Source organism: Thunnus maccoyii, chromosome 16, assembly GCF_910596095.1.
Source record: "Thunnus maccoyii chromosome 16, fThuMac1.1, whole genome shotgun sequence".
NCBI classification, from domain to species: domain Eukaryota; kingdom Metazoa; phylum Chordata; class Actinopteri; order Scombriformes; family Scombridae; genus Thunnus; species Thunnus maccoyii.
In genome coordinates, this window is record NC_056548.1 from 20,595,316 (window position 1) to 20,614,650 (window position 19,335).

Genomic DNA, 19,335 nt, shown 5'->3' on the forward strand with positions numbered 1-19,335 from the left:
ATATAGTTTGTGGTGACACTTATTTGTGGTAACAGCTACAAGCGGGATCGTGATTTATGTCAGATTCTGCTCTGCTGTAATAAAGACGGTGCATGTGGTGGAGCCCACATGTGATGATGTTATTTGTTGGAACAGCTTTGGAAACTGTAAAACGACAAACCACGATTGCTCAATGTCAGTGTTGATGTAACCATATTTGAATTGTGTACACCCATATTACAGCTAATTGTGGGTTTGGTTGAAGGTCTCAGTGAGTTTCCTAGAAGACTTGCAGTGTTATAAAATGTCAAGGAGAGCTTACCTTCCTCCGGTGTAATTAGAGGAGCCTCAGCTGAAATTTGCAACATGAGGAAATTATTCTGCCACTACCTTTCTAAGACTCTCCTTTCATTAACTCATTACACCAAAGACAATTTGTCCAGGATGATAAATTAAGTGCTATTTTATGCTGTTCGGTGTTATGTTAACAGGTTATGGTTATCGCAGCAGATTTTTCAATGGAAAGTCTGAAGAGGGTGGAAACTTGTTGTCAACAACTGTGTTGATAAATCAAAGCCTCCCCGTCTAATTCATGGTACAATTATCTCAAAGGAGAGGCTTTTGTGGAGGTTTTAAAGTGAGCCCATATGCTGCAGACCACAACCTGCTGCCACATCTCCAAAACATCCACAGAGATGGAACTCGGCGCTCAAGTGTTTCCCCCTACAGAAAAACATGTCCCAGACCTCCTGTCCAAGACAGAGAAACAATTACAACATCAAATAGAAAGAGTGCGGCACACTGCCCAGGATCAGAGGGTTGAGTCTTTCCTTGGCAGTGAGCAGCGATACTGGCTGAGAGCCCCCTTCACTCAAAGACATGGCAAGGATTTCCCCATGACATAGTGCGCGGGATACTTACCCAAGGTTATGTGGATGGAGCCAGTTGTGGACTGAAAACTTAAGAATTCCTTTTTTTTTTATCATTGTAATGATGATTATTGCCATAATGATGATAATATATGCATTCTGTCTTCAGTTATTAAACAATTCAATGGCGTGTATGCATTTTTTCTTTGGCTTGGCAGATTAATGACATCACTTCTTAGCAAACTCTGCATCTCTGATGGAAATATGCTTTAACAGATTTATTTGGAGGTAGAACATCACACTAGATGACGTGCAAATCTGTGTCGAAGTGATTAATCAGCTGAAAGCAGGAAGGTTAACTTGTTCTTCTGCCATTCACTAAAGGATAAGCCTGGCAATATTTCTTTTAGTGTCAACAAATCCTATGAAAAGACCAAAGTCAACAATGTGTAAGCCCGTCTCTCAGTACTTTTCGACTTCTCTGCCCTGTCTATGGCACTCAGCCCCAAGCCCATTCTGTCCGACTGCAGATTTCAATCTCTGAAATCAGGTCATGATATTTTTTCAAGTAAAGCTGCCCAAAAGAGCTGGACACTGTAGATTTTAGTGTTTGACATTTCTCAAACAGGAGTAAAGAGTACGTTTGTTTGGAGACAATTTTCAGCTGCAGATTAACGCACATCTGGTGCTCTAATGAGTATTTAGCCTACAGTAGCAGGTGTATGTACAACAACGGTTCATGTTCATGGTAATGAAGGAACTTGTCACCCAAAGCAATGTTGCAGCTCATTAGGCTTTGGATACACAGACAATACTTGTTAGAAGGATCAATTCATCATTGGTTTTGGTCTTAGTATTTGCTAAAAATAAGAAAATATAGAATATCACCAGACTTACCCCTTAAATATGAATCAGGCAGATCACAGAAATGAGCCCACAACCTTCTTGTACAGTTACCGCCCCATCTGACCTGCCTTTACAATGACTACGAACAAGTCACAGTACATTACTAGCTGTGTAAATAAACAGAGGCCCCATGTTGCTTTATGCACCAGGAAATAGTAGGCGCCACGTTTTCAGCTGTGGTACATTCAGATGAGTGAAAAAATTCAAGAAAAAATTAACATAAAGTGTCTTGGTGAGGTGTTGGACGAACATGAGCTACGAAACAGCGTCACTTCTTCTTGGTATTGATTGTACAAGTTTCTGGAAAGCTATGGACGGACGAACACCATTCTTCTAAAGAATATTCCTTGATTTGGTGTAGATGATGCTGTTAAACACCACAATCCAACATCCCACATAGGGTTGAGATCTGGTGATGCTTATTGTTTTTATACTCATGATACCATGCGGTGATGGCTGTATTACTTGGACTTTTCCTTTGATTTGTCAACCATCTACATGGCGCTAATACTGTTGTAGCCTGTCTCATTTTAAAGTACACTATTTACTACCAAAAATATCTCAAAAGAATTCTTAAAAAGAATTTTCATATTTCCCATATGAAAACATTTTAACGATTTGCCAATCAACAGTGACTTTTACACACATTTACACTAAAAGACAAAAATAATGAGATCACCATGTAGAGCGTATTGAGCAGCCAGAAGTCATTGCCAGGTATCTCATCATGCCTGAAAATATGATTTTGGTTCAAAGGTACCATCTGATCCTGATTTTTGGAGCATACATAAGCCAACTTCAGCTTCAGTATCACAACTTTACAGTATAAGTGTTAATACAGGTGGAGTTAAGCTGGTGTCAGTGGTGTTTCTGCAACCTGTCAACAAGGAAGGAACTGTCTGAAAATGATACTCACTCTTCAGAGAACGTTTGACTAAACCAAGCGAGACGTTATTAGCATTCTGGAGCTAAAATGTTTGAGTTAAAGCTAAAAATGGATTTGTCACTGTCTCCTTGTCTCCAGATGATTCATTCTGAGCTGCTCTCTGCCCTCTTTCTCTTTTTCTGAACTTGAGCCGAGACAAGTGCAAGCAAGTCCTGGAGGACAGGTTTGATGGGTTACTTTTAATAGTTTTCTTCTCTCTGCGTACACATCAGGAAAAGAAAGACTTCAGTTTTTCCAGCTGTCTTGAAAATAGATGACAACAAAAATTCCCTTTCGGTTATTAAAGGGACACATTTTTTATCAAAATGTTTTTTGTAATTTTATTTACCTTAGTAGTTGATGAGAAGTACATGATGGAATTGATTTAGCTTTACAGAGGTGGTGCACCTTTAAACACAGTGGCCTATGACTTTAACTGGGAGGCTGTGCACTGTAAATGAAGGACCAGCAATGAAACCCAAAAGGCCTTTGAACTGTGCCCATAATTCTCTGCAACTTGACAAACGTACAGACATTCCCGCCACTTTTTTCTTCTCTACACAGCACTCTGGGTCATATCAAGTTCTCAGGGAGAATGCAGATAGCTGCGATAGCATCGACAAGATGGTGCAAAGTGATGACACGTTTGCAGAATCAGCCTGTCTAACGAGGCGTGGGCCACGGGTGACTGAGAACACGTAGTTACTTGGTCATGTCATCATTGTTCTCTCGAAACGCATACAGTGGCTTCACTTTTCTCTCCAAATATGTTTGAAAATGCAGACTAAAGTGTTGGATGCAGAACTGTGTTCAATAAATGTCACTGATTGAATTGATGGAGCTAACAAACCTAAAAATTTCAATGTAGGAAATCTTAGACTCAAGCTGATAAAAGGGAAGCTTTCAATGAGTAAAAGAGGAAGAAATGTCTATTTTGATTTTATTTTGATGTCTAATGCTCTTGCTACTATGTTAAAAAAATGCATATTAAGTCATCCTGGTCAGCTACAATTAGCCTATCAGGTCTATTAAAATGTAGCTAAACTGGTAATCTAGCAATATATACATTGCTTCTTTCAATATAGTTCCTTCGTTACCTTTCAGGTTTGCCAATTACAAATCACATGTGCCATGAAACTCTCTCTTGGACTTAATAATAAATTCCACAAAAAGTTAACTGACTTAAGAAATTCTGCCTCTTATAAATGTTTTTCGAAGACATGACCTACAAACTCAAATATTCCCAATCACACAGAAAGATTAGGTCATTCCTCCTTGTTCATTCTTCATGTTTAAACCCACTCAAAGATCTGTAGAGTTTACGGAAAACAGAAAATTGGTCCTTTTCCAGTAATATGAGAGCTCTGGTTTATCATATGATACTTTAGGTTTGCTGTTTTGATTTTGTACTAGATTTATGGTTGTAGATATGCAGAATTGCTACGTTTTTTTATGGAGGTTTTGTGGTTAAAGAGTTACCAATTTATTATGTTTCTACAAAAAAAAAGTCACAGAAAGCAGTTGTGACAAATATGCAGTAGCTCGTTGGTCCCATGTGGAGCACCCTGAGCAATTTGTTTTCATTTCTCTTCACACGGCACATACAGATAGATGGTGAAGTATTATGAAAGACAAAGAGAGAGAGATAGGGGGCAAAGAGGGGGTAAGAGAGCATGACCGTGCTTTATTGCCAGATTGACAGAACAGAGACCTCGGAGTGAACTCTCTCTCTTTTGGGGGAGTTTACATATAAACACCTTCAACATGCAGGTGGAAATATGGGCCAGTAGGGGTAAATAAATGGTCCTACCGTGGAGTTCTAGGCATTTTGTAAACAATGGAATTTTTCTGACAAACTTGGACTTGAACACCTCTTAGAAAAAAGATATCTTTTACAAGGAAAGCCTGCATCTTCATCACTGGGATACCTTAGAAAAAGGGGATACTTTTCAAATGATCTAGTCAAAAATTATAAAATTTGCCAAAATCACACTAAAATCAAACTTCTTTTGCACTCTTCCTCTGTGACATGGGAAATGGGAATTAAACTACCTCCATATCAGTGATGAGGAGCTCCAGAAGCTCCTTCAGATCAAGTCTGTCAATCTTCTGTTAAATTCAGTATCGGTGTACAACTATACTTCATGTTCGTGTGTCTGCGCTACCTGGTGCAAACACACCACCATCAGGCCTAAAGTGGAAGTTTCTCATTTGATTGTTCACCTGAAAGACATGGTGACACTTGTTTTATTTTCACTGTGACACCTTTGAGTGCGAGAAAGTGTAAAATAATTCTAAGTAATAACATTTAAACCTGAAGTTATGGAATAAAGAAGCTGATTAAAAACATTCAACCAGATTCAACCAGAGGGGACACAAACCATTTATTGTTCTAGCACTGGGAAATAAGGTAATCTGTTAAAGGGAGTAATGACATATTGTTAAAAGTTTGATTAAGCTGTGCAAAAACACTCATGTGGGTGCAGGTTTGATTTTCTTTCTCTTCACAATGTCTTGTAATTCAAATTCAGGGCAGAGACGTTCAGTGCTGCTCAGTTTCCTCAGAGGTGAATGTCATCTCAAATTACACACCACCACTTCAGTGCATCATCCAGTAGATGGCAGCATAAGCTCATAGAAAAATATGTGCATCTTTTCTGTAAACCCAAGTCTCCCATATAGAATATTTTCATCAGTCCCTTTTGACTTCTCTGTATCAGTTTACTATCTCCAAAGATACTCAGTTTTTCAAATACATTTGCATAATTTTCTTAAAGACGGAATTAAAATGAGTTGAAGACCCCAAACCATGAACATAACATAAATGAGGGGAGTTTAGAGTGTGAGATTGCCAGAGGGTGGCAGTCTTTACCCATGATTGTCAGAGGTTTAACATCATTTATCACCATCTCTGTATGGGATGAGAATGGAGAAAACAATGACTCAAAACAGCAGGCATCTTCTGTTAGTCACTTTTATGATTTGATAATTGTGCCATTTTCATCTTTTTATTATGGAATGTGTTTTAGTAAATCTTATGTGTGTGTTGTGTGTATGAATGTTTCCTCCCGATAGTACATGTTTGTGTTATGGACATGACTATTGTGGTGATGCAAATAATTCTATAATTTCCAAGCCTTTTAGATTCTGCAACATTCGAATTTAACTACTTTTTTTTCTAGAGAAGGTCCACGCTGCCAAGGTCCTCTTCTGATTAGAATATGATTCAAGTGATGAAAAATGTCACCCCACATTGTCATTGTTAATCACTGCACCTTCTTTCATTAAAACATCTCAGATGCTGGACAAAAAAGACACAGAGAGCACACATTCAGCTGAGTTCAGGGAATGTCATATCTCCATTACGAATGTCTGGCCAGAACTGCACAGAGAAGTTGAAAAGACACCTCTGATTGATGTGACACTGTATGAAAAAAAATACTGACAGCTAAGCCCACATTCCTCATCAGGTTCAGCAGTGTCAGCTTCCTTTTCTTTCCATCCTTCATCCGCTCAACCTCGTCCCCTCCACGATGAAAGTCGAACAAATCTGCTGACATTGATCCTGTCTCCTCGGCTGGCCTAATTTCATTTCAGCCTGAGAGAGACGGCTATCTCCAAAGATCTTGACAGACAATTGTATTTACTATTTTCTTTTCACAAGCCAATAAAGGGGGAGCAGTTATTGCATCAGATTATATGAAAAACCGTTTAATGATTCCAATTTATAACTCTAGACTGAATAATGATACAGTTAAGAGCTGACAGGCCATGATAAATGAAGGCTCATATAAAACATATTTAGTGTGAAGAATGGCTGGAGATGAATTGCACAGTGATACAAACTCATGATAAAGAACAGTAAGAGCCACTAGAAGACTTAATAATGTGCTATTCATTTTGAAGTGATTTTGCTGGTTAATAAAAGAGCACAAATTAAAAATATATTTATTGTAAAATGACGTCTAGGAATATTGCCCCCATGTCTCCAGACACCCACCCTCACCCAATCTAACTGCTCCCCATCTCTTTAGATTGAACCTACCAAGTCCTCAGTTTCACTACTCTCTTCATCACTGCTGACTCTCAGTGCATTTCGTTGTCTTTAAGTTGCTTGATTTAGTTCACGCTTATGATTTCTTTTCCCCCACAGAATATATTACCAGCCTGCTCTCTGAAGGGACTTGCAGCATCGTTCATGTTGCAGTTTGGACTAGACTGCTGAAATTTAAACCCATAACACTGACAGCTACGCCACAGCTAAATTACCAGCAGGGTTATGTATCAGTCAAGCTCATTGTTCAATGAAGTAAATAATTCTGAAAATGAGCATGTTTGCAATTCCATAGGTGTCCTTTAATGTTGCCGCATCCTTGAATTGCAGCAGTGACAACATAAAGTTTATACATATCAATTCAAAAGATAGGACCGATGTGCATTCACTGTTTGTGAATGCAGTGAAAAACCATGGTCAAGTGGTGAACCTTTTAAAATCATAGTCAAGGACTCTATATGCTGGTACTGGACCAGATAATGTGTACTATGTGTAGGATTTCTTTTCACTGAGAGGTATAACATTGAATTTACCAGATACAATGTCCACCACAATTTCTATGCATTGGGCCACTACTCTGATGTCACCAGTGGTTTTCCATAAAAGGGTTCAACTGCTGTTTGGTATTATTGCTATTGAAAAGAAGGACACCGTGATCCTGCTTATTTTTTGGGTGAAGCACTGTAAATGTGATATCTGGACGGTTTCAGTGGTACAAAAGAATTCACAATTCTTACCTGCAATGGAGGGGGAAGCAGTGGCTGCCTCCATCTTCAGGTGGGTTATGAGACGTATACAGACCACTTGAATGCTACCCGTCTCCTCTTTGTTGCTCAGGGTGATGCACACAGAGAAAGGGCGACAACATCACCCATCCGTTCGTCCATCCGTTTTTCTAGACAACATACGAATTTGAATAATAAAAGTGCAGAGCTAATGAGAAAATGTAAATGAGACTAAGGACAGGCAGACACTGGCCTCCATTTGATGAACAAGAAATGAGGAGCGAGTTAAATTATCCCAGGATCATGTTCATGCTGACACCTGGGAGACAGATGAAGTAGAGTCTATTGTTTTTTTCCTGAATGCAGATACAGAGGGGGCAGAGGACGGTGAGAGGATGCACATCAGAATAGGTGACCCCATCTCTGTTTGTTGCTACAAGAAGAGCTGGATCAAAGAGGAGATCCGAGGGGTTGAGCTGTATCTATGCGGGCACTTCCTTTGACACTGACACAGATTGACACAGACCCCGCACTCACAAATGCATATTGTTTAAAGTGCAATTTAGGACAATGCTAATAGCTTTGGCATGTGTGCCATTCATATAAGGTTCAGTTCCGTACTGGTAGGAGACATTGGGTTGCCTATTTTACCAAATCACCTATTTTTACCCAGGTTCATGTAGTTTTTGTGCATGCAGTAATGATTCTCAGTTAAAATTAAAGGTCCCTTGTAATAGTTCAATCTAAATGCCATTCAGCGATAAGTTGGAGTGACCCCAGGAAAGAAACTATATTTAAAAACTGGCTCTATACAACCGCTGTATATGAATAAGGTGTAACAATGTACATGTATGTATAATTTTTGGGAATGCTCAACATTTATGGACCCATGTTTCTAAAACTCTCTCAGTGGCAATGGGTTTAACAATGAATATGTTGTGCAAAAGTGTTTTTACCAAAACAATTGTCTGTCCTTCTCAAATAACCTTCAAGTACCTCCCATACAGGGTTTAGTGTTGGCACGGTAAAATGGCTTCGAAACCAACAATAACGCTTAGTATGAATCAAGAGATTGTTTATAGCTGAAGAGCAAACAGTGAAAGAAAATTATGGACTATTCGTGTGAGTGTGTCCAATTTGTTATAGGAATCAGTCACTCTACAGTATACTCTGATAGGGGAGAGAAAGAAAGCGGAAGGAAGTGAGTAATAAGGACGGCAAAGCAAACCAGGCAAAGGCCTATAAAAATACAGCTTCTTCCTCTCAACAGCCCCCTCCTTGAGATGCAGATCATCCGTGATCACCTGATAGTTCCGGACATAGGGAGGGCTAAGCTCATGTCGACCTCTCAGAGAGAGCCTAGCAACACCCACTGTCCTTATCCCTCCGGACACCCACACACTGCCTCTCTCTTCTCCTACCGCCACCTCCCCCAGGCCTCCCACCCAGACCCTCAGTCCTTGGAGAGAACCCCAGGCCAACGGCGAACAAGGGGCTCCTGAATGGGCCCTGCATGGCCTTTGTCTGGCCCTACTGCAGAGTCCCTTTATTTACACAGTCTTTAACGCTGTATGTTTTCTTGTCTCTTAATTGCATTGGCCTTTGGTGCCCCATGGTCAATCAATACCATCTCTCCAATTACATCAGCAACTCTATTCAGCAAGGCCGTCCCAGGTGATGGGTGTTTCATGGGAGAGCTGGTGGGAAAGAGCCTTGCAAATGTAGACCCACAGCTTTTTTTTCCTCCCACCACTGACCCCATCATGTATAAGTATAAATCACATACATACCCCACCCATTATATACAGTATACATGTAGCAACATACAGTATCTGTCTAACTTTCTATCTATCTATATATCCATCTACAACCCTGTCTGCCTTTGTTAGTTACTAACACACTCATGTAGTTGTGTGGTTTTTGGTAAGAGGGTGTGTCTACCTCAGCTGCATATCAGCTGGCTGGCTCTGTACTCTGGAGTCCATAGGTGAGCTCACTGCATGATGAAGTCTGGTTGATGCGACAATCAGTGCCATCAAAACAATTTTGCTGACCCTTGACTCTGGAGGAGAGCAGGAGAGAGAGAGCGAGTTGACATGCCTTTACCACTCCTGAGTGTGTGTGACCAAGCACATTAATCATAAGAGGTCTAACCCTCTCCTGTGTCCAATTCAGCGATGATTCTCTAGTGCAGCACCATGGCAATGTTTAGACAGAGCGGGACATAATTATCTTTTTGTGTACTTTAATAAGGAGACATCCGAGTGTTCAGATGACAGGGGCACACTGACTACAAAACTACCGTACAGTGATATTATCCCCTTCATTCCGTGTAATTAAAACATAAATAATTAAATCCCACTAACTAACGTAACTGGTATGCAAATTTGATGATTTAGTGAGTTGAAGAACACAGGCATTTTTTTTGCCAAATGGGGACCATTTAAAGTTGACCTTTGGAAATGTTATTTTGAATGCAATGTGATGGTGCTGTTTAATTTGAAGAGGTACTTATCTCAAAGTCAACATCTTACTTCTGTTTTCCTGACGCACACTCAGTCACCATATATTAGGCAGTAGCCTGGCAACCACAAGAGTAGAGCCGTACCAAATGGATATGTTTGCAATATGACAGGCCCGGTGTGCTCCTTACCGCTGACCCCGCCTGCCATTTTGTTTCTGTCCTGCGAAGGTGTCAGTTATAAACGTTACCTTGTCTCAGCAGGTGTGCCTGGATGGAGGGCCCTGCCGCACGGAGGGGGTCACCAACCCCACAGTGTTTCCCCCATTTATTTGAATAATGGGCCATTAGGACGGCTGGATATCCAATGTTAAAGTAGCTGTATGTGTCTCCTAGATAAAAGACATAATTACCTGAGAGAGGGAGGATGCGTTGGTGCACACTTTTCCTCAGCTGGGGTCCAGGGCTCAGAATTAGCACACACTCTTACCATTAGGTGGCGACAGAGAGAGGTTTAGTGGGTGAAGGCCCTGGCCATGGCTTACTCATAACCCTCACTATAACTGTTGTATAAAAAATAGTTAGTGCACCATCAAACTAAATCATGAGGTAAATTTCTGAAAAGACACCCTTGGTAATTCAGTTGAAGCTCTGTCAAATTAGCATATTTTTTCAAAGTGTATTGTGGATTTTTAACTTGGTATTGAGTTTAGACACCATCACAGCTTGTCCTTTTTGAGTCAGGATGCACTTATTCATATTTCAATTCAAATTTATTCAAATTGGTGACGGGAAAGTTATTCACTTGCCAGAATGAAGGTTTCTCTAAAACTATAGTGTGTATCTTTTAAACTGTTTTCAGGCAATTGCAGTTCTCAATGAATTACATAGTATCATGATGAACAGAGAGTGGGTAATTTGTAAACCTTTGGCTTGCTAAGAGATAGAGTTGTCCTTTTTGGTCGGCATTGTGGCTCCTTTTGCCTTTCATAATTCTAGTTCAAGAGAGACTTGCCATGCAGTCAATGGAAATGTGGATAGGAAATTTGGAGTGGTATTTATAAGAACCAAAAAGATTGCCAATTAAAGATGAGTTCTTTATCATTTATTTGCCCTTGGGGTTTTATTCCTCAATTGCTATCACCTTATAAAAGCATCCTTTTAGCACAAAGAATAGAAGCCCATTTTCATGACCTCCTCTAATGCATTTCCATCCATCTTCACTGCCTCGAAAAAAGTTTTCACCTCTCCACAAAACATGTTAATTGCCATCATGGGCCCAGTATAAAGAAAATATCTACACGTTAATTATCCAAATATGTTGGCAACCCATCTGCAGAAAGCCATTGAAATTACTAAATTGTGTTTTCTCCTTTTCGTCTTTCATTTTAGACACATTGTTAATCAAAAGGCTTCAGAAATGTGCAGATGGGTAATCCTTGTGTCTGCAAGGAACAGCCTGGTTCAAGGTGAGTGTTTCATGCCCCTAAGCCCTTCTGTTTCTCTCCATTGTGTTGTTTAGGTTACATATCCTGATGGGATGTTCACCGTACTCAAATAGGGACTTTCCTCCACACATACACACACACCCACAAACACACTCACACACACACACACACACACACACACATACACACACACACACAAACTCATCCAGCCATAAAAATACATGCACATGCACACTGCTCTACATAAAACTACACACACACACGTACTCACAGCAAAGCTTGGCCTTCAGTGTGTAATGATTGGTAATTCTTTTTGAAAGTACTGATTTTACAGAGATCTGAAGCCAAGAAAATATTTCCCTGCTGTATACGATTAAACCAACTGTGATGTAACTTCAAAGAGCTATACAGTTTATACTATAAGACTGGAAGCTTTAACCTCTGAGGTTTATCGGGCAAAATAGTTAAGAATCACTTGACTGTGGTTTTAAAAAAACACTCACAGTGTGTTTCAAAGCAGAAGAAAATCAATGGGGAGTAGTTTGTTCAGTACCAATAAATTGTTATCTTATTCAAATTATTTATCATCACAACAGGCTTGGTCCCGAATGCCCTCAGAAATGTATGATATTTAAGCTTACTTTCATTAAAACACTTTGTAGGATACCCAATTATATTAATGAGTGAGTATGGTCAAGTATTCTCCTATCTTCAAAGTGAGCTGGATGCAGTTTTCAAGAGGCTTTTCAAAAATAGCTTATGAGGTTGAGTGAATATGGAGAATATTTTGCATATAATAATTTCTTCAGTATAAATTTGGACAAATACATATTTCTCTAATTGTTTCAAGGATTGTTCTACCACTTTATTGCTATATACTAGCTCTTGCACTTACAACAACATACAAATATCAAGACAAAACCTCTGGCTGTAATGAGTGCATTTGTAAATTAAAACCCATAAACTGGTCAGTTATTAAAATCCTCTGTATTTCTACTGTTTACACGGCAGTATTTACTTCATAAACGTTACAATGATCATCAGGTTGGTGATTCAGGGCAACAAGTCCTCAACTAAATCCATAGGTTGTAGGATGAGATCTGATAAGTGCAGGGTTGGTTAGTGATTTGACACTCATTGGGAGAAAACAGCCTCATACACTTAATTATGGTTGTATCATCTTTGATTACATTCCCATATCTGACAGTTGATTTTAAAGCCCTACGTTGATGTATGTGAATTCTTTCAGAGTATTCAAAATCAAAAGTTGTTTTTCTTCAGTTCTCACTGGATTATACACATTTTTCAAAACACACATTTGAAATAATACTGCATTGTGTACACCATATTTTGAATTCAGATTTCTCTGCAGCTTTAGTACAACTATAGTCTTTTTTCAAACATCTTAGCTTAACATGATGTCAACCAAAACCCTACATCTTGAAGTTCTTGGATGCATCTTGTGTGCATGTATACCCACATGATTTTCAGCTGATCTGTCATGCAGGCTCTCAAGTTAAAGAGGCTGACCAGCCAAACTTCACTGAATGAGCAGACACTCACTGTGATAATTCCTGCTTCTTATTTATGTCTCTCTGTGTATCTCTTTGAGGAGCATACAAACAGTGTGTTGACATTGCTGTCTGTAGAGAGTCTAAAGAAAGGTCTGATACACATTAACATTAATTCGTCTACAGTTTTGTCCTCCTAGTAAAAATGTAAGGCGTCCTGAATAGATTCTGCCAGAGAGATATTACATACAGTACGTATTTTTCAGCAAGATGCATTTGTAAGAAAATAAATGGCCTTGAGGCGACCCTCTTCTAATTCAACATGTTTTGTCCATGGAATACTATTCAAATACGCGAGTTATATTCTTCCTTCCCTACTTCACTATGGACCTACTGTTGAAGGTAACAGTCGATATCTTTGCAAAGCTTTTGAATCTTTGCTCTTTGCTCCAAAGCTGTGCTGTACAGCTGGAGTGACGGCAAGGACAAGCTCGCCCATCTTGCAATGATCTGTCCTTGACTCGTGCTACAATTCATTGTTTCAAAAAATGGAGGACGACTTGGAAGACTAAAGCAACCTAACTGTTGCTCTCTGCATTTCTTAAGTTCTCTCTTCATAAATTCACTCTGGAATCAATTCAGTTCTGCAGACTGACATTGCCTGGCTACCTTGAGAGACTGTCGCAGTCCTTCCATTTTAAGGTGTGCCTCTCTTCAGTTAGATTTTATTTACCACATGATTTGGTTCTCAACATGTTTCAAAGGACTCTCCAATGGAGTGAGCGCTATATTGTTGAGATGGTTATGATTTGATACCGCTCCTCTTCTTTCACCTTGGATGATGGCTATTGTCCACAATGTTGGAGCTGACCCTGTCAGGTGACCTTCTTGATTATTACAGAGAAATACAACTATATAATGCTCCTTCCACATATCCGGCTATTGAACAAGAAAGCTGCCTCACAGCCACATATCTGGTCCCTGCTTTACAATTTGTTCACAGCAATACACAGCTTTCATGAGTTTCCTCGTTTATGTCTCTGCTCTCATATCGGCGGTTGAAACAACCACATTAGATGCCTCTTCTAATGGTACCTGAGTCAGACCACATAAGTGAAAATTTTGATTGAATCAATTCTTCATTATTACTTGAAGCTCATAGGTTTTCAAGCATCTGACCTTGACTGAGGCATATTGTTTTGTGCCTACATGCCACAAGGGCTAAAATGCTTACAGAATGTGTCAGCTAAGTACTGTATTTTTGGCCCTTAGCCTCAGCAGCAGGGTTTACAAACAGCTATATGGCTCTCCAAGGCCAAGCACTGGCCTTGCACCAGATGCCAGCACTGGAAAAGTATTCAAGCTTAAAGTTATTCATGTCAAGTAATGCCGACAAAACCCTTCCATGCAAGCCATAAATCTGATATTTTGATGGAAATACCAGACATTTCAATGAGTGCTCTAAAGGAACTTTTTTCACTCAGCTAACACTTTGACACATCTCACCACTTTCATACTATTTGTTCCCTCCTCTTCCTCTCCAGTAGGTAACATAGCAGGGCAAAAATGTTAAGACCGATCGCCCTACACTCCAGAGCCCCTCAAATTCACAATGCACTGTTGTCATTTAAGAAATGGTAATATTCACCGGTCTGTAGAATTGGGCACTTTGTTGGAAAACAACTCATCTCCTCTACTTTGCTTCACATCTCTTGAAGGGCTAAAAACACCCATTCACTCGCCTTAACACTGAGGGCTTGCTGATCTAATGCTAAACCTCTTTAAGTGCATGTATTTGTGAAGAAAAATTGCTAAGCCTTTCAAATTGATAAGACTGGCTATCATCATGTATGAGTCTCAACCGTACAAGTGAGCCCTCAGGTTTAATTAAACTTTTTTTTTTTTTTTAAAGTGTATCTTCCATGAAAATCAGCCCAGTCTCCCTGGCATTTGTGTGTCGAGAAGCTCTCCCTCTTTTCGTTCTCCTCGAGTGGTCGATACATTAAAACTTGAACTGATTGATTTCAGAATGCCGTGCCATCAGTGTCCTTACGCAGCTGTTAACTACATCTGAAGTATCTTAGTCATCAAGCTTTAGGCCAGGGATTGATAATAGCTTGACCGGCAGGGCCTATCTTACCCATCCTTTTTCAGGAGGTCTTGTATTTAGCACCCAGAGCACTTGTGGCAAATCTCAAACAGCACAAGGGTATTCACAGAGCGGCTGAGTGGAAAGCTTTTTCTCATTCGTCTGAACCTCATGAATACATTCCAACTCCAACTAACTACTTTGCCTTAATGTGGAATTTCAAACGAGGTATGAGGCCAATTTATTTATTTGTATTCTCAGCGTCTTAGTGATACTCTTGAACACAGTGATGGCAGGGAGGATAATCTCTGTCTTTCATCAGCAAAGTGGCCCTGCACAAAACCCATCAGTAATGTATTCGCTATTGATTGATGGTCGCTCCTGCACTACTAGGCAACACCATTATTACCATGCATAGATTCCAGACTGCCCACAATAAAATCATTGTCTTGATTTAAGTTATCCACCCCCAAGGTGTCATAATAGCACAACTGGTGTTTGCCTCATATTGCTTTCTTCCTCAACAATTACTGGCATTCCCTGTCATCATCTTTACATCAAGCAGATACTCCTGCACCTGATACTGGAGAAGATGTTTTCTATACAGAAAAGTGTTGCCAGTAACTGGTGTAAATAGATGTGCTGGAGAAATTCAATATGCTTTTATGAAAACTGTTATAAAAAATAAAGGGAGTAATGTAGCTGCTCTTTTGTGTTTATCCATTCTCATTGTTGCTTTTTGCTGTCTAAAAATACATATTATTTATTTTATTCTTATTATGTTGTCACACAATGACTACTTTAAACATTTCATCTCATATATATATATATGTATATATAGATATAGATATATATATGAAGCATAGGCTATAGTTTTTAGTCAAAATGTATTTATTTTTAAGTCTAGATGTCAGGCAGGTGCACTAGTTACATTAAAATATCTATATATCTATACAATAATATATTTAACATTAATTATTATCATGATATTGTTGTTATTTTCATTATCATCATCATTATTATATTGTCTATTGAAAATAGTGTTTTGTGGCACAAATGTTCAGTATTTTTGCGCCTATTTGAGGTACTTGTTAGCAGAGATTTGGGAATTTATAACTGTTATTTTCTGCCTCCGCTTATGCGTTAATAATGACATTTTCTCTTATCGTCTGTGGCCCTTAGCTCACACAGTTGCCGTTGTTTTCAGTGTCGACACATTTGGATCCATGTAGCAAACATTATGTGTTAGTAGTCTGCCTCATGGGAGATGACTGGGTCCCGAATCGTTGTGAATTACCGTGACCTTGGTTATCAATCATTGTATCAGGGTATCTAATGTAAACGCAACTGCGCCGTGGATAACATGCCACATCTGCTCTTTGGACAGTGTTGCTTCTTGGTTACCAAGCGATTTATTACAGAGCCCTGTGTGAGTAGTAATAGGACGCAGTATAAAGATCTACCAGCAGCCCTTCCATAGGCGTACAATTATCTCTTAAACGGGCTGTTGTAACATTATCATTCACCTACATTATACACCAGATAGTTTCGTGTCCCAAAAACATCCCAAAGAGAGAAAACTAGTTGCGTTGGTTAAAAGCACCGACCGCAGAGAGCTGTGTTTGCGCTCAAGACCAATTTATTGTCGATGAACATATGGCCAATATTTTGTCTCACGTCATAGCAAGGGAAAACAAACACCATGCAATGTTAGCGAGTCAGCAAGAGCAGAGCCACTTGGCCAGCTATGCAAACGCTCTTGGACAATATGAGAAGAGGAGCACTTGCTTTCTGGGTATATAAACCACATCAGGCTTATCTCTGCACGCACTCCTGACTCCCATTTGGAGATATTTCATTAACTCTGCGCGCTGTCTTAACGCTGGCAACACATTCAGCCCCCCTCCAGTCTAGGTAAGCGCACTGGATGCTCCAGTCAGTTTGCATACAGTATTTTCTGTTTTTTTTTTTATTTATTTTTTTACAGCCTAATAGACTCTGCATGTTTTCTTTTGCTACTGTTTTGTGCGCATCAGCGCGCATCTTAGAATGTGGAGTGACCCTGATATTAGTGCTTTTTAACTGTTTAAAATAGGGTGGTTATTCAGAGTGTAGTAGGCCTGTGCGTCTTTAGCCTACAGTAGTAGTTTGTGATCATTACACACTCACGTGGGTAGCTATGATCTATGCTTGGCTGGACATTAGCATCGTTGTAGCAATACACTGTGAGAGTTGGCCTGCACTATTGTATCCAAGCTGTTATTATTTAGAAATAGCTGTGAGCAAAATTTTAAAATGTATTCAATCTTAGCAGATATTTTCAGAAAACTCAAACAAAACAACCATCAAAAACTCTTATCAATAATTTCCTATACTTTCCAGCTGTGCGCCAATGATTACACCAGCCATATCCTTAAATTAAAGAACGTGTATGTGTGTGTGTGTGTGTGTGTGTGTGTGTGTGTGTGTGTGTGTGTGTGTGTGTGTGTGTGTGTGTGTGTGTGTGTGTTACTATATAATGTAAAAGGGATGAAGATGTGTGTTTACCTGCAGCTGAAGTATAAAACATATTTAATAGTCCTCATATCATAACACATGTCTGATTCTATTGCATGTAACCGTAACATTATTGTCTATTATAAGTTGCCTAATTGGGTGCACACAACAAACACCCCCTGTTGTTTCTTAAATGTGCCGGTAGAGACCGCTAGAGCTCTACAGATGTCAACAGCTGTTAATGTTATTACTGCACTCACACACAGGCTGCCTAACAAGGAGGACAAGTTGTCTGTACTTGTGCCATCTAGAGCGGGGCAGATCGGGTTTTTTTCCTGGAGAGGGTGGTTATTTATTTACGTATTTATTTATTTTTATTTATTCATCAAAGGGGCATTAACAGTGTTCTACACATTTGCAAATAATAGTTGTCTCTTGATTTATCTGAAGAAGTCTCAGGGACTCAAACCATTTTCTCCCTCCTCCCTGCCAGTGTCACTGCGATAGTGAAATGGGAAGTGATTAAAAAATAATAAACCCCTTTTTAGCAATTCGTCTTACACACAAAAAAAACGATTAAGGCGAATGGCACAGCGTGGCATGAAATTCACCGTTACAAATAAACTGGTGGTTTAACAAATGAAGGCATCTCCTCGGGGCATGGGCGCACTGCTATAATCTCGCCGTGACATGTTTAATCATTAGAGGAAAGGAGACGAATAAAGACTTTTTGCCCGGGAGGGAAGGGTGGTTGAATTTCTGTAAAAATCAAACGGGCTCCAAAATGATTTCTACCCTCCAGCCAAGTCTCCTCGGGCCATGGCTTAGCCCCCATAAATAAAACGGACCCGGCTTTACCTGCATATTATATATAGGCTTTTAATCATAGGAGAAGGAAATCGGTCTTGTCACTCTGTACATTTATCATGGACACCCTGAGGCAGGCGGGGTTACCTTTATCAAAGACTAACTCCCTGCCTGAGGCATCCAAACACGCTGAAATTCAGCGATTAAAAGGAGGGAATGATCAACATTATTATGGATTCTCCTGCGGCATTCTTATTTGTGCATTCAATCGAAAGATTTATTTAATCAAGAATATAAAAAGCTCTTTCTTCACTTATTTGGGAACAATCGTGGGCATGAATTTTTAGGAGGGAATTATAATTAATCAGACGGGCCCCGTTTTTGGGGTTCATCCGAAAAATTAATTGTTTTTGGATGAGTCCATTCTGCTGTACGTTTGATTGCAAAGCTGGGATCAGAAAAAATGTAACGAGCTTTAATAATGAGCCAGTCAGCTCTGTTGCTTATAATATTAAAAATGGGAGTAGGCCTACTGGAGAAACCGGTGATAGCATAATTATAGCAATGATCACATAAAAAGGTTGGTCTTATGCTCAGTGTGCACTTTTACGCACAGAAGACAAAAAAGAGACAAAAAATGAACAAGCCAATGAGAAATACTATTAAAATGTATCGTTTTAGTGTCAGATCTGAAGATTTAGTGTCAACTGGACTCAAATAAGCGGGTGATGGAAAGCACCAGCTCTGCGCCCCGTATTGTCCTTTAAATCCTGATGCATCTGCAGCTCTGAGGCCCTTCTTTACTCCATCTTCTATCTGGTTTAACGCACCACCACCAACACACACACACACACACACACACACACACACACACACACACACACACACACACACACACACACACACACACACACACACACACATTTCATACAGACACACAATCCTGACTGGGGATTGAGGATGATATATCCGCGGAAAGGGAAAAGCAGTGATGCTCAAACATATTTGCAACAATGTTTCAACTTTTGAGTTTGTCACACAGAAAAATGTTTTTTTTACAGCTCA

General features: G+C 39.6%; 1 protein-coding gene across 1 annotated transcript in view; it reads left to right on the plus strand.

The window, feature by feature from the left end:
- The first annotated feature begins 16,756 nt into the window (after nt 1-16,756).
- Nucleotides 16,757-19,335, plus strand: part of nkx2.2a (NK2 homeobox 2a) — a 7,592-nt gene continuing 5,013 nt past the window's right edge. Inside the window, exon 1 of the mRNA XM_042388923.1 lies at nt 16,757-16,881. The gene's annotated coding sequence lies outside the window, so the exon portion shown is untranslated. The remainder of the gene's footprint in view (nt 16,882-19,335) is intronic.